A 16,833-nucleotide genomic window follows, 5' to 3' on the forward strand; every position below is an offset into this window, starting at 1 on the left:
CGAATTTACTCTTCTTTCTTTATGCCATTCTTTTCCCCTTTTCTTTGAGGGGCTCACTTGCCCTTTGTGGCTGTGCTTTCTGACATACTCTCTTCCCTGTTCTTTTGGCACCATATCCTCATTCTTTCTTTTTTGACCCTCTTTGCCAATTCCATTTTTTCTCCCTGGTCTTTAGGTTAGTCCTTGGCCTCCTATTCTTCCTGTCTGGGCAAGCTCCTTCCCATCCTCTGTTCCAGTTCCATCACTCTGCCTCGACTGTCACACATTCACTTCCACCCCAGACAGCCCTCTAAGCACATTTGGAGAGCCTTCAAAATGAGCCCCCAGACTTCCCCAGGACACACAGACCCTCACTAGATGACCGCTGTCCTTCCCACTCTGCAGGACAGAGATCTGGCTTATCCCCTCTCTACGACCCAAACACTTTGTTTTTTGTTTTTTGTTTTTTTTAAGATTTTATTTATTTATTTGACACAGAGCATGGGGAGCAGCAGGGAGCGGCAGGGAGAGGGAGAAGCAGGCTCCCGCTGAGCAGAGAGCCCGACATGGGGCTTGATCCCAGGATCCTGGGATCATTCCCTGAGCCAAAGGCAGATGCTTAACCGACTGAGCCACCCAGGCGGCCCCCCAAATACTTTATTGCACTGCTCCTCCCTTCTCATCTGATTCCCCAACAAGTTCCCTGCACCCCTTCCAGAAGCCTCTTAAAAACAACTCTGATGGGGTGCCTGGCTGGCTCAGTTGGTAGAGCATGCAACTCTTGATCTCAGGGTTGAAAGTTCAAGCCCCATGTTGGGCATAGAGCCTACTTAAAAAAACACAAACTCTGATATTACTACTGAAAATCCTTCAAAGACTTCCCATGGCTCTAGGGATCAACTCCACGTTCTTTAAGTTCAGACTCAGTTTATCCTGACCTGAACTTACATCTCCTCTTGCCCTCTGCACTCCAGCCTCTCTGGTCTTTCAGTGCCTCCCCCAAAATGGCCTTGCTTCCAGGGCCCCTGCCCTTGCTAGCCTGGCCTAGAGCCTGGCCTCCCAACAGCCTTCCCTGACTGCTAGTTGGTGCCCAGTTACCACCTCTGTTTCTTGTCACAGAAATCACACACCTCATGGGGTGCCTGGGTGGCTCAGTTGGTTAAGCCTCTGACTCTTGATCTTAGCTCAGGTCATGATCTCAGGGTTGAGAGATCAAGCCCCGTTCTGCTTGGGATTCTCTCTCTCCCTCTGCCCCTCCTCCTGTTCGAGTGTGCGCAGGCACTCGCACGCGCGCGCTCTCTAATAAATAAATAAAATCTTTCAAAAAATAAAAAATCACACTCCTCAGGGAAGCTTTCCTGATGCCCAGACTAGACCAAACCCCTGATGTGGGCACTTGGACCTCCTTTCCTTTCCTCCATAGCCCTTACGCTTTGCCATGAAGGTTTGCATAACTCATGGATTCGCTAGACTATAAGGCCCCAAGCCTAGGGACTGGGTCTGCTTTCCTCCTCTTGTATTCCCCAGACCTAGCAAGGATAGGCACTCAATAAATAGGAATGTAAAAGTTGAGGGAGAAGAGGTAGATAAGAAGAATAAAAGGGAGAAAGTATGTGGAGTGAAGAATAATTTGGTGTGGCTGGGATGCAGGCTCTGGGGAGATAGAGCTGGAAAGCCCAGCTGATGTCAGAATGGGAAGCATGCAGATACCAGACTAAGGAATTCAAGCTTTTTGTCAATCAAGGATGTCAAGTAAGCTTCCTGAGCAGGACAGCAGTTATATGATCAGTTCAATGGAGAATAAATGGGATGACCTAGTACATTCTAAAAGCCTTTGACAACGATTTGAATTGATGTTGGCTATGGAACAAGGAATTTGGGGGCAGATTATATTTTCTGTGTGCTGTGCCTATTGAGTCTTTGATATTACTACTGTAAGTAAGTGACACTGGAAGACCTGCACTCAGTGGTCATAGTGCTTCATGCATTAGCTCATCACGATGCAAAGAGCTCTGATAATAGGCAGCAGAGCATTTCTGCATCCTATTTAGCAAGGAATCTAAGCAACATTTTTTTGGTTAAAATTTTTTTTTTTTTTTAATAGGTGTTTACTGAAGTGAGGAAGGATTTGCAGCTGTTTGGAGCCTGAGTGGCAGATGAAACCAACTTGGAAACTTCCGGGGCACAAGTATGAGTTATAACCCAGAGGCTGCTGCATGATGCCCAGATAGCTCATAGGCCACCTCCACACTCGGAGAGCTGAGTAGATCTCAGGTAAAGGGTCCCTAATCACTGAGTGATTAGGCTTGTGAGAGAACATACACTGACCGGTCGGGAGGCCTTGCTGGAGGTTTCAGCTTCAAAAGCCAGGCTGGGATTACTCAGTTGCTCTTCCCTCTACCTCCTGAAGGACCCTAAGTTGTATTTAAGCAGACCCATGTCCCCACCTGTAACTGAGTATGCCAGAGGAATTCAGCCATGCCTCTCTACCTAAGCTATAAAGAACTAATTAACCACACTTAATAGCCCATAATTTGTTATTTCTGCATTCTAGTCCCAGGGTTCCCTCCTAAGTTATTACCCAGGAAGAAACATAAAACTGCACATAAAACTGCATTTCATAGAAATAAAGGAAGTGAGGTCTCTTTTTTTTTTTTTTTTTTTGCTTTATCTCCCTCTGACTTAAAGCAGTGGGTCTTCCTAGTTGGAAATGAGGCTCATTCCCACAGATGGGAAAGGATGCCACTCCCTGTCTCCCATCATTATGATGCAAATGTACAGATAGAACCAGCTGCATAATCTGTGGGACCCAGTACAAAATGAAGATGTGGGCCCCTCACTAAATACAGTAGGAATTTCAAGCTTGCAACAGAAGACCATTAAAGCAGGGGCAGGGCCCTTCTGAGCATGGGGAGGCAGAGGCTGCTCACATAGAATGGTTTGAGTGCTAGGATGATGAAGGGGCTTTGCCCGAAGGAGCTCAGCCACATGAGCAGCTCCTCCCTGGCAAAACCTCAGTAGAGAAGAAAGTGTCAGAAAGATCAGGTGAAAGCACATGACAGTCATAGGGCCACTTCTGTGAGAGTGAATGGTGTGGCCAAAGACAGCATTCTTTTGGCAGTCCTTGGTCATGATCTGCTTGGAGTTTGGATATCAGAGGGACCAAGGATCAGAAAAGAATCAGGGTGCCTTAGGACATCAGAAGGAAGGGGTGATGAATGGGTATAGAGAACACTGGGATTGAGGAGGCATGAAGAGGGGGAGTTTCTAGGCATGGAACTTTCCCTGTTTTGTTTTCATTTAATTAACCAATTTTTTTTAACTGAAGTAGAATGTATCAAATTTAGATGAACGATTCTTTCCCTCTAAACTTGCTTCTCCCTTTTCTACATCTTGGTAAATGATCCACCTGGGTGGGTCACTATTCACCTAGTTGATCAAGACAGAAACCGGGAGTCATCTTTGATTGATTCCTCCTTCTTTATCTCAGTACCACTTACTAAGTCCGATCAATTCTATTTGCAGTTGTCCCTCTTGAGCCCACACATCCACTTCTCTCCATATCCACTGATGCTATCATCTTTTCTGGCCATGACTATCACAACAGCCTTTTAATTAGATTGGCTTTTAAATCATGCTGACTGGAGTTTAAGTCCTCATTCTACCACATGTTAACTGGGTGACCTTGAATAGGGCTCTTCAGCTTTTTGAGCCTCAGTTTCCTCATCTGAAAAATGGGGACAATATACCTATCTTAAAGGGTTGTTGTCAGGACAAAATGAAATGATGCAAGTGGCTTAGCATACAGTATGTACTCGATGAATCAGCATCTTTCTTCTCTTTCCCTCCTCATCCTTCAGGCCTTAGTTTTTTGGTTTTTGTTTTTTGTTTTTTTTTTTTTTTAAGATTCTATTTATTTGACAGAGAGAGAGATCACAAGTAGGTAGACAGACAAGCAGGCAGAGGGAGAGGGAGAAGCAGGCTCCCCGCTGAGTAAGGAGCCCGAAGTGGGACTCAATCCTAGGACCCTGGGATCATGACCTGGGCCGAAGGCAGACGCTTAACCAACTGAGCCATCTAGGCGCCCCTTTTCAGGCCTTAGTTTAAACATTAGTTCCTTAGGTCCCGCTCTCCTGACTTGCCACAGACTCAGTGCAGGTTCCCAGCAGTGCAGACTGCTCTGCAACATTCATCACACTTAGCTATCTTCTCTCAACTGTCCTTTCCATCAGGATAAGGATTCTGTTTTTTTCTGCCTAATGAGGTACCTGACATGGAGTAGAAACTCCTATTTTGTTATTTGACTGGTATCCTCATACATAATCAAAGGTTCCCAGGCTTGGGGTCCCTGTAATGTTCTTGACTAACTGTTAAGTAAGAGGGTAGATGATGTAAACAAACAAGAGAACAAGAGTATCCCACCACATTTAAGTTAAACCTAGGGCACTGGCGTGATTCATCATAGCAGATCCCTTCCGTAAGAAATAAACCTAGGGAGTGGTTTGAGATGGCGGAGTAGGAGGATCCTGAGCTTACCTGCTCCCAAGGCTGCACCTATATACCTAGCAACTCCATTGAGAATGATCTGAAGAATAGCAGAACAGCTAAGTATATAGAACAGCTAAAGATACAGAGAAAAAGCCACATGGAGAGGGGTAGGAGGGGCAAAGATACGTTCTGGTGGGGACCCATACCCCGGTACAGTGACTCACCAGTGGGAAGGATATCACAGGCACAGAGATCTTCCCTCAGAAGTGAGGGGTTCAAGCCCTGCTAGCTGTGGAGATCTGCACTGGGAAGAGGAGTCCTCGTAACATCTGGCTTTAAAAAACCAGTGGTGCTTCACTTCAGGAGCTTTGAAAATCAGCAGGGCTTAACTCCAGGAGAACTGGAGGGCTGTAGGAAACTGAGACTCCACTGTTAAAGATTTTATTTATCTATTTGACAGAGAGAGACACAGCGAGAGAGGGACACAAGCAGGGGGAGAGGGAGAGGCAGGCTTCCCGCTGAGCAGGGAGCCCGATGTGGGGCTCGATCCCAGGACCCTGGGACCATGACCTGAGCCGAAGGCAGACGCTTAACGACTGAGCCACCCAGGCGCCCCGAGACTCCACTTTTAAAGGGCCCATGTACAGACTCACTTGCTCTGAGACTCAGCACAGAGGCAGCAGTTTGAAAAGTGCCTGTGTCATATGGGAAGGAGATTTGCGGACTAATTAATTTTTTTTTTTAATTGTTTATTTTAGAGGCACCTGGGTGGCTCAGTTGGTTAAGCATCTGCCTTAGGCTCAGATCATGATCCTGGGATCCTGGGATCAAGCCCAAAGTCAGGCTCCCTGCTGAGCTTCTTCCTCTCCCTCTGCCTCTCCCCCCTGCTCATGCTCATTCTCTCTGTCTGTCTCTCAAATAAAATCTTTTAAAAAATAAATTTTTTATTTTAAGTAAACTCTACACCACACATGGGGCTCAAACAACCCTCAGATCAAGAGTCTTATGCTCTACCAACTGGGCCAGCCAGGCACCCCTGACTAATTTTAGGGTGTGTGCTAGAGGGCCAAGGATCTGTAGGGACTTTCTCTGAGAACAGAAACACTGGCAGGCACCACTTTTCTTTCCCTCCCTCTGTCTAGCTGGCCTGATGCTAATGGGTGCCAGTTCTGACACTCTTCATCTACCTTGCTAGCACTGCTCACCTTGCCCTGGCATTCCCATGCAGACCTGCCCAGTAGGTACCCCTCCAAAGCAGCTCCTGCCCTGCCATACCAAGCGGGCAGCCTCAGCCAGGACCAGTGCCCCACTGCCTTAATGGCTCCTGCCCTGCCATACCTGGCAGGCAGTCCTGACCAGGACTGGCGCTCCTACCCCCCAACCCCCAAAGTGGCTACAACCCCGCCCCACCCAGTGGGTAGCCTCAGCCAGACCAGCACCCCTCCAAAGCAGCTCCTGCTGGAGGGTGGGTGCAGCACCAGTGCACTTACAACAATCGCAGCTGAGCCTTGCAGCCAGCCTCACTGGGGGCTACTCCCAAATATCAGCCCACCTGCAGCAGCCACAGCTGGGCATTGCAGCCAGCCAGGCCAGGGGCCAGCCCTGCCCACTAGCATGCTTGCAGTAGTCGCAGCCAGCCACTATAGGAGGGCACACACAGCCCACAAAGGGCAACTCTGGAATGTGTGGTTCTAGTAACCAGGGGGATTGCACTTCTGGGCCCCACAGAACGGCTTCTACAGGTACCCCTTTAAGACCAGGAGATGCAGCTGATTTACCTAATACATAGAAACAAACAGAGAGAGTGGGGCGCCTGGGTGGCTTAGTCAGTTGAGCATCCAACTCTTGATTTCGGCTCAGGTCATGATCTAGGGATTGTGGGATCGAGCCCAGCATTGGGCTGCACGCCCAGCATGGAGTCTGCTTTGTCTCTCTCCCTGCCCCTTGCTTGTGCCCGCTCTCTCTCTCTCTCCTCTCTCTAATAAATAAAATCTTAAAAAAAAGAAAAGAAACACAGAGAGTCAGGCAAAAAACAGAGGGATATGTTCCAAATGAAAGAACAAGACAAAACCTCAGAAAAAGAACTAAATGAAAGAGAGATAAGCAATCTACCTGATAGAGTTCAAAGCAATGGTGATAAAGATGCTCACTGAACTTGGGAGAAGAATGAATGAACACAGAACTTCAACAAAGAGGTAGAAAATTTTTTTTTAAAAAATTGGAGCTGAAGAATACAACAACTGAAGTGAAGAATCTACTAGAGGGGAATCCACAGCAGATTAGATTGTGCAGAAGAATGGATCAGCAATCTGGAAGATGGTAGTAGATGTCATCCAAGCTGTGAACAGCCAAAAGAAAAAAGAATATTTATTTATTTTAAGATTTTACTTAGAGGGAGAGAGAGAGTTGGGGGGGTGGGTGCAGAGGGAGAGAAAGAATCTCCAGCAGACTCTGCACTGAGCACGGAGCCCAACGTGGGGCTTGATCTCAGGATCCTGAGATAATGACCTGAGCCAAAATCAAGTCAGATGCTCAACTGACGAGCCACCCAGGCGCCCCAGAAAAAAGAAATTTTTAAAATGAGGATAATTTAAGGGAACTCAATAACATCAAATATAACAACATTCACAGAAAAGAGAAAAAGGAAAGGGGCAGAAAACTTCCCTAACCTGAGGAAGGAAACACACATCCAGGTCCAGGAAGCACAGAGTGCCCCTAAGAAGATGAACCCAAAGAGGTTCACACCAAGACAAACAATGATTAAAATGTCCAAAATTAAAGATACAGAGGGAATCTTAACGGCAGCAAGAGGAAAGCAACTAGTTACCTACAAAGGATTTCCCTAAAGACTAGCTAGCTGATTTTTCAGCAGAAATTCTGCGGGTCAGAAAGTGGCAAGATGTATTCAAAGTTCTGAATGGAAAAAACCTATAACCAAGAACACTCTACCCAGCAGGGTTATTATTCAGAATTGAAGGAAAGATAATGAGTTTCTCAGACAAAAGTTACAGGAGTTCATCACTAGTAAATTGACCTTACAGGAAATGTTAAAGGGACTTCTTTAAGTGGAAAAGGCCATAACTAGCAGAAAATTATGAAAGAAAGAAAAAAAAAAAACCTCACTGGCAAAAGCAAACATACAAAGGTAGTATGAGCCAACCATTTATAAAGCTAGTATGAGACTAACAGACAAAAGTAGTAAAATCAACTATATTTAGGGGCGTCTGGGTGGCTCAGTCAGTTAAGGGTTCAACTCTTAATTTCAGCTCAGGTCATAATCTCAGGGTTGTGAGATCGAGCCCCACTTTGGGCTCTTGTACTCAGCGAGGAGTCTGCTTTTCTCCCTCTCCCTCAATTAATAAAATCTTTATTATAATAAAGGATACACAAAATAAAAAATGTAAAATATGACATCAAAAACAAAGTGTGGAGGGAGAAGTAAAAATGTGCTTTTAGAATATATTTGACCTTAAGTGACCATCAACTTTAAACAGAGTGCATCATACATAGGATGTTATATATGAACCTTATGGTAACCACAAACCAAAAACTTTTAATAGATATACAAAAAACTAACAAGAAAGGAATCCACACATGACACTAAAAACTTATCAAATCACAAGGGAAAGAGAGCAGGAGAAGAAAGAAACAGAAGAACTACAAAAACAACCAGAAAACAATGAACAAAATGCTAATAAGTACATACCTATCAAAAAATTACTTTTTAAATGTAAATGGACTAAGTGCTCTCCTCAAAAGACATACGGTGATGGAATGGATAAAAAACAACAATGAATCATGGAACACTACATCAAAAACTAATGATGTAATGTATGGTGATTAACATAACATAATAAAAATAAATAAATAAAATGATTTAAAAAAACGAAAAATCCCAGAAAACTGAAAGCCTGTCTATATGCTGCCTACCAGAACTCACTTCAGACCTAAAGACACATAGACTGAAAATGAAGGGATGGAAAAATACATTGCATGCAAATGGAAACAAAAAGAAAGCTCGGGTAGCAATGCCTGTGTAAGACAAAATCGGCTTAAAATCAAAGACTGTAAAGAGATGAGGGCTTTACGTAATGATGAAGGGATCAATCCAGCAAGATACAACAATTGTAAATATGCACCCAACATAGAAGCACCTAAATCTATAAAGCAAATATTAACAGACATAAAGGGAGAAATTGAGAGTAATACAATAACAGGGGACTTTAACAGCTCACTTTCATCAATAGATAGATCATCGGGACAGAAAATAAGGCCCGGAAAGTCATAGGGGATGGAGTAGGTGGGAGGGACTCTCAGGTCAGGCAGATCTACAGCCGTGCAGAACACGGCTGAGGTACCATGGAGGAAAGGGTGCCAGAGGACTACTCAGAGTGTACTTTCCCTCTGAGGACAAGTGTTCTGCCTGCCCAAGGCCACGGTCAGGAATTTTACAGGCATGGGCTCCACTCCTCCAACTTTCAGACCTGCTGTCTGACCCCACTTTGCTCTCCATGGGGTGCAGGGCCAGCTCTGCGTGCCCAGAGAAAAGGCCAGGAAAGGCAACATATCACAAAAGACTGCCTTAGGGGCAGAGGAAACACCACAGACTGGCCAAGGAGTCACCTCTGGTACCTCTCCTTGTCCAGGATGGGCACACAACCCGAGGTTTGTCTTTGGGAAATTCAGGGATCACCCACTGTACATCCAGACACTAGCCTGAATGGAGGTAAGGCAGCCAGAGTCCTGAAGGAAAGGGGCCAGCCACCCCTAGTGACTGCTCACCCAGCCCTTACCTGTGCTGGGAGCGAGGCTGCCCCATGGAGCCCATCTCTTAGAGACTCCCAGAAGCCCAGGAAAGATCTACCCTAGCCCAGAAACCTGTCCCTGGCAACACTCCAAACCATAGTTGCTGAATATGAAATATTTCATGTTGGGGACCTCCTGGCCGCAGATGGCCAGGAGTGTCTATCACCCCTGGGAAGACCTGACCAATTCTCTCCTCTCTCTGGTTTGGCAGAGGAGAAGTGCCATGGCCTTGGAGCAGGGCAGGCTGCATGGAAAACAAGGATCCGCCTCCTCCAACTTTGGATACACTGGAAAGCTGGTAAGGTGTGGAAAGTCAGAGTAGGCATTCAGTGTGACCTGCGGAGCAACTAGACTTTGTAAAACATGACGTTTCCTCATGGAAAAACAACAGCCTTGTGGGTTGATTGGACAAACATCCCCACAGATGAGAAATTAAAGCAGAGTAGAGTGGTCAAGGCCCTACCCTAAATAAGCAATTAAGAGGGCTAGAACACAGGTCCCACAGTCTCTAGGTCTGGGCCACCTAGGGCTCCACACGGTAGACAGACACCACGCTGTAGCTTCTTCAGGCTAAGAGTTGTCTCGACCCCTGATAGAGTTGGTGTCTGCTGCCAACAGATTTGTCCCTGTGCTAGGGGTGGAAGTCTTACAGTTGAGTGAGGGAGCTCCACCTAAGAAAGTTAGTACATTTTAATGAGTTGCTAATTCCTTCTTGCAACATGGACTGCTTTGTGTGTAACGTAATACGGTTCTGGATTTTGGAAATGAATAGTCCAAGGGTCCCTTTGGAATTGCTCCTGAGCAATTCACTTCTCTGATTTAGGCCTTTTATCCTGCACATGGCCTCTTACTGTTCTTCCCACTACTTCATCCTCCTAGCACCCACTCCCAGCTGGCCCTGACTAAGGAGAGACTGGGTAGGCAGTGGTTTGGAGTGTGGTCTCTGGAGACAGAGGGCCGGGACTCAAACCATGGTTCTGCTGCTTATTTGCTGCGTAACCTTGGGCCAGGGCCTTAACAGCAATGCTGGCTCCATTGCCTAATTTTTTTTTTTCTTTTTTAATTTGAGAGAGAGAGAGAGCACAAGCTGGGGGGAGAGGCAGAGGGAGAGGGAGAAGCAGACTGCCCCTGAGCAGGGGGCCTGACGTGGGGCTCAATCCCAGGACCCTGAGATCATGACCTGAGCCGAAGGCAGACGCTTAACCAACTGAGCCACCCAGGCGCCCCTCTGTTGCCTTATTTTCAAATGAGGATATGATAGTACTGACCGCACCAGGTTGATAGGAGAATTAAATGTGTTAATTCAAGTACTTAAACAGTGTCTGACCCATAGTAAGTCTTAACTATTATCTTGTTCAGTTCTCTGTTCAGAAACCCCAAATAGTTATAGAATTGAGATGAGTGTTGGGCGCCTGGGTGGCTCAGTTGGTTAAGCGACTGCCTTCAGCTCAGGTCATGATCCCAGGGTCCTGGGATCGAGTCCCACATCGGGCTCCCTGCTCTGCGGGGAGCCTGCTTCTCCCTCTCCCACTCCCGCTGCTTGTGTTCCCTCTCTCGCTATGTCTCTCTCTGTCAAATAAATAAAATCTTTAAAAAAAAAAAAAAAGAATTGAGATGAGTGTTTAACCTGAAATAGACTTCCTCGGCCTCTTTTAACAAGTATTTCCTCATCTGCTAAACCATGCACTCCAACTCAGTTCCTCAAACCTGCCCTCCTGCCTTGGCTCGTGCTGACCCAGTATTGCCATCAGTTGACGTCACTGCTGCCCCTCCAGGGCAGGCTCTCTGGTCAGACATGCCGATGGGCTTTCTTCTTCCTTTAAGCCATACCTAAGTAGTCTTCCAAAGTTGTAGAGGAAAGCTAAACTCATCAGACATGAGAAGTATTCTCCAACCGAGCATATAAAAAATTACTTTCCACTTAGACATTGTTAAACAGAATTTCAGCTGAGTTCACTTCAAAGATCAAATTGGCTTTGATTCAATGACTCATGAGTTGGGCAGCATCCCATCCAGCAATAAAAGGAGCTCTGAAGGGCTGTACAAAATGCAGGGTTTTTAGGAGCAAAAATGGGGTGGTAAAGAAGAATGATTAGTAAAGAATGCATTGTTTCAGTAAGGTGGCCTTTCTAACAGGATCGGAAGGGGTCCATCAAGTGGATTCTCTCACCAGTGCTGACTAGGTCATTCCATGACGACTGGTTAAAGGTTCTGCCTGGGGAACGGGGGTGCAGTTTAGTTAGCAAGCCAGGATTTGCTGACATGGGGCTTAGTACAGGTGACTTCATTTGGGGCCTGTTGTCTCTTTTTAAGCATCTCCCTGATTAACACCCTCCTCCCACCATAGCCCCTCTCTCCGATCTCATACTTGCGATTGCGAGACGTCGTAAACTTCTGACGTTGACAGTACAATGAAATGGTGCCAGAGTACAATTTAAGTTTTAAAATGTAGAAGGCCATAAAGTCATGGAAGTATTGGTGGGAAACTGCTCAAATGATTGCAGTCACTGGCAAAGGAGGAGCGGAGGGTTAGGTCTGTTAACAAATGAAGAGCTTCATGGAACCAGGCAGGTGCTGCAGGGGGCGATTTGAGGATCCGAGAACTAAAGGATTAAGAGAGGCTTTCAGGAAAACTGAGGAAGCCCCTAACTTTTGGAAAAATGACTGCCCTGCGGAAATGGTGTCCTGTTGGGCAATCACATAATTTTAGGAGGGAAATATACATAAAATAATTTTGTTCTAAGAATTCGCCCATAGTTGCAATTGCACTTTGTTAAGAGCTACTAGTTTTAGTAGTTTCATTTTCCAAGAAGTTCCAATCAAACCTTTTCCTCTGTTTATTATATGTGACTCTGATCTCCATTTTAAGTAGGTTGACTCAAAGAGGCTTTTTTAAGTCTCAGTTCTTTTTGGATAATGAGCACCTTTTAACTTATTTTTATCTGCCCCATCTTCCCTAACAGACGGCACACTCCTGGGGCAAACAGTGGCGGGACAGACAGAAATGCCATGTCATCATCTCATGGGATGGTGGGGGCGGATACGCGTGCATGACTCACCAGTGAAGCCTGGGCAGACCCACAGCCCTCAGTTACTCGTTAAAGGAAGGAGTCCCAGTATATCCAGAGCTGTTGGAAGCAAAGACCTGAAGTGAGGGTCCCTGGCAAGGAGGGGTGACTAGATGACCTCAGATACCCAGGCTGTTGTCCTCAGCCCTGTCTAGGCTTTTCAGGCATTGGCAGTAATCTCCAAAAGTCTGGAGTGCTCTGCAGGGCAGGGCTGGGTGGAGGTGGTGCGAGTGGCAAGGGTGATCAGGGATGCCCAGTTAAAGGCAGAGGCCCCTGCTGCCACTCCTCTGGCCTCCCCTCGAGTAGCATACAGAAGCTGTGTAAGGTGGCGTTGGGTGCTCTGGTTTATTCCTGCCTGGTATGGTTCAGAACTTAAGGCTGCGCTTCGTAACCAGACTGCATGATGGAGCGTTTCCCAGTCCCAGGGAAGGTGTCTGCAAAGAGGTTAACTTCTTACCTGGGAGTAGAGGAGGGAAGGGCAAACTGGCACCGGTGTTCGCCCCAGCTCCAGGCACTGACTGGTTGGTTAGGACCACCAGACTGAGCAGAGGACAGAAAGCAAGGCCAGGTGCTGTAGGCTGTTTGCAGAGGTGGGAGCGCCAGCCGGAGGTTGCCCTGCGGTTGAACGCTTTGAGAAGGAACGCTCTGGGGCCGTGGCTGGCGCGTCCTTGGGGACGTATGAGCACAGTGTCAGAGGGGGGCAAGAGGAGCCTGTGTGGCAGCAACTGGTTTATCAAGTCAGATGAATCATACGCCTGAGGTGCCAGAGCACAGAGGTCACGTCCCAAGGCTGACAGGGACTTCAAGAGTGGGAGTTCTTCACCCCAGTGAAGAATGTATGCTGGCTGGGCGCGGCACCTTCTGGGGGACGTGAAAGAACTGCCAGTCTAGGAATTGACCTTCCAAATGGCAAAGCACAGTAGGGGAACCATTTACAACGAACACTAATCTGGTTTACCTTGGGTGACAAAACCTTAAATATGTGCCGTGACCTTGGGCTCCTTTGGCATTGGAGATGGCGGGGTGGCGGGAATCCTATGAATGCAAGGTCTTTGCTTCATTTTCCAACCTTGGCCTCTAGGGTCCTCATGGAGGCTTTCTTGCTAGACGGGACACACAACCTGGGCCCAGGCCTCTGCCTCGGACATCTGTGCCACGGAGGTAAGGGCCCTGGTTCTGCCTCCCCTGCTCCTCAGCCTGGACAGCTGTTCATTCTTTAGTCAGGACCCTCACAGCAAGTGAGGCCGTGCCAGTCTCCCGAAGGGCTCAGGAATTCTTAGGTGCCGTCTCAACCCCAACAAGCAGTTTCTCTCTGGGGGGGGGGGGGGGTTGGGGGGCTTCCATTGCTTTTACACAATTTTAAAGCATCAGTGCACCTGCATCCATTAGAACATTTTAATCCTTTAATAAAATACTTATGTGAACTTTAAAGTCTTTGAGTAGTGATACATTTCCAGTTTATTGCAAAACTCAGATCAGAATGCTTCAAGGTCAGAATTTTACCTCTGTAAGGTGGAAGACCCGGGGTGGGGCCAGCTGTCTTCTAGTCTCAATACGTGGTGAAATAGAAGGTGTGCCAGACATTCAGAGTATCTGCCAGCAGCCAGAGATAGAAGTGCCATCTCATCCCGTGAACAGTGGGGAGGGGAGCATCTACTGAGCAGCCACCTTCAACCCCCTCTTCTGGCAAAGTGCTCTGCTCTAGATGAGGAAGTGCTCAGCCCCTCACCCTCCCATGGGCAACTCCGCTGGGGCCTCAGCAGCTCAGGTTCTCCCCGCCCAACCAGTGGTTGTGAAACTGGCTTTTGTGGCAGTGCTTCCGGGGTTGTCTGCAAACACTGCAGATATCTTAAATGGTAAAAATCGTCTCTAACGTGCACACTCAAGTGTAAAACACGCATTAGCTTAGACTGAGACATCGCTGTAGGGCCTCCGCAGCCGTGCTCGGGTGGGCTGCCCGTGACAGGGGGTGCTAGCCTGGTGCTGGGTCGCCACGCCCAGCTGCAGCTCCGGGCTAGCGGCTCTCACTGTAGAATAATTTGAGTGCTTATTTATAACCTTTAGGTGTTTCTTACTGATCTATGGAGGATTGAAAGCAGGTGTTGAATATTCTTCTATTAATCCTTTTTTTTTCCAAGCATCCACTTTTGTCAATAACAACAGATTGCAGGCAAGCTGTGACTATTACCATTTGCAACCACTTACCTATCATAAGGATTTTTTCCTCTGTATCAAATTCAGAAATAAATTGGAGGCTGAGATCATTCACAACTAACCCATTTGCAGTAGTAAAGATGCTCCCCCCAATCCCACTGATTTAAGACAATGTTATTACTTGAGACAATTCATGCTAATAACATTTATATATCTGAAAGGTGAAAAACAATGATTATAATATCAAAACCTTTTGATTTGGGTTAGGAGGGAGGAGGAGGGCTCATAGTTTTAAGCCTTTTGGTAGCATTACTAAGCTCTTCTCTAAGATTTCTGGCTTGGCTAACTGAAGAGGAGCAGGTTAACAGCCGTTTATCTAAGGTGGTCTTCTGGAAGCCCAGGAGCACTGGGAGGTGGTGGAGGTAGAGTCGGGAGAGAATGTTTCTTATTCAGATTTTGCTGTTAATTCATTGACAATCTTGGGTTAAGTCTTTGTGGCTCCCTGAGGCTCAGTTTCCCTCAACAAAAAAACAGGAGTTTGGATTAAATCAAATCACTTTCAGACTTTTATTTTAAGCATGAAAACCTTTCTTCAAATCATATCCTACTTGGAAGTCTAGTACTGAGTGGGCGTGGTGGGCTTCCTCCCCACAATGACCCCACAAAATAGCATGAAAACCACGAAACCAGATGATCTAAGATCCCTTCCACTTCTAAACGTCAGGATTTCAAGTCCCCTGCCTCTGAAACACAAACGCTGAGCCCCCTCCTGGCCGGGCCCCTCCCTCTCCCAGAGCAGCTAAGGAGCTGAGCTGATCATCCCCAGCACCTAGTATGCTGGTCACAGCACTGACTAGAGAACCACCGTGGCAACCAGAATCCAGGGGCCGAACAACTGTTTGTGGGTGAAGAGGACACATTTATTTCATTTACACGGTCACTGAGGCTACAGCAGAATCAACGCTGTTACAATAGGCAAGCACTACTGTCTGCAGCAACACAAAGCATGTTTCTTAAACAGCATCCAAGTCTCACAGGTTACGTTTGCATTAAAAAGAAATCTTATAAACCAATCGAGGAAGCAGTTAAAGGCCAATTTTAAATGCCAATGTAAAATAAATTTCACTTGAAAATACAATTGAAATGCAACTGCCAGGAGCACTGTAAGAAAAGATGACCCAACTCAAGTAGGATAGAAAAGACGGGGCGGGGCGGGCAAAGTGGTAAATAAAATACAATAGCAACATTTAAAAACCTTGAGATTACCATGGGGGCGGGGAGGGGGGGGCTCCTTCCCTTCAAGCCTCTGAACAGGGGCCTTGCTCAGAAGAGGCCTGTTCCACAGGGGAGGCAGCAGGTGAACTCTGCATACAGAGGAGAGAAACAAAGTATCAGCGTGGGTTTCGTGCTGGGGACAGCAGGCCTTGTGTTTTAAGAGGCAGAGGCTTAGGAGTGTCACCTTTTACTGCTAGAAGCCTCTCACATTCTAGGCCGGCCCTCGAGATACCTTGTCAGTAACCTCGATTTAAATGTTCTTAGAAAACGTGACTAGAAATTAAATACCTGGGATTCTTGCCATGTCATTCAAAACTCCAGATGGAGAGTCGGTCACTGCTCCACAACCTAGGGTCCGTTTTCAACTGTGTTGTTAGCCTTTCCTCAGTGAATTCACTTGGGTAGGTGCAGCTGCAGCCCTGCGGACAGGCCACTTCAACAGGCACTAGCTAAATGATCATCTGCGACAGCACCCTCCAATCAGCCCTCTCTCTAAAAGATCCATAGAGGGCAGGGCTAGAGTTAACTTCAACAAACATGGAATCTCCTCTCCTGGCTTCATGCACAGCAGCCAAAGTATATCAGCCGTCTCAAGAGCCCGTAATCTTATTCTAGGGTATACCCTTGATTCCCATTTCAATATATTCGATAGCTGGATATTGTTTAACAGATCTTCCGGCACCATTTTTTTCATTTTCCTTCAAATTTGCCACAGTACCTTTTTTAAGTCTTAGAATATGCTTTGCTAACATAGAAATCAACAGTGAGTATATTAGCAAAATAACTGAAGAAAAAATTTTCTGTACATCCTCACTAGAAAAATCCCAATGGATTAAGGCAGCCCTATCATTTTTTAGACTGGGATTAAGGCCAAAGTAAAGAAGAGAAATACTGAGAAAGCGCCAGGATAAAGTTCAGAGATGAGGACATCCTGGCAGCTCACTGTTAGTACCTCATTGCTTCATACCAAATGCCTCCTTGTGGGGCCTGAAGAAAGCCGGCCTTGCCCTTGGACAACCACAGACATCTCCAGTAGCAGTTCCTTGCTCAGACCCACACTGTG

At 46.6% G+C, this 16,833-nt stretch overlaps 1 long non-coding RNA gene across 3 annotated transcripts in view; it reads left to right on the forward strand.

Annotated features, from left to right (window-relative positions):
• Positions 1 to 16,833, forward strand: part of LOC118555194 (uncharacterized) — a 96,503-nt gene that overhangs the window by 52,196 nt on the left and 27,474 nt on the right. For 2 of the 3 annotated variants that reach the window (XR_013443470.1, XR_013443469.1), the window contains 2 exons: positions 2,084 to 2,253; positions 9,485 to 9,571. This is a non-coding gene — a long non-coding RNA (uncharacterized LOC118555194). Of the gene's footprint in view, positions 1 to 2,083; positions 2,254 to 9,484; positions 9,572 to 13,422; positions 13,503 to 16,833 lie in introns of all 3 variants that reach the window. The other variant, XR_013443471.1, reaches the window with a different exon arrangement.

This window comes from Halichoerus grypus, chromosome 13 (genome assembly GCF_964656455.1).
Source record: "Halichoerus grypus chromosome 13, mHalGry1.hap1.1, whole genome shotgun sequence".
In the NCBI taxonomy this organism is placed as follows: domain Eukaryota; kingdom Metazoa; phylum Chordata; class Mammalia; order Carnivora; family Phocidae; genus Halichoerus; species Halichoerus grypus.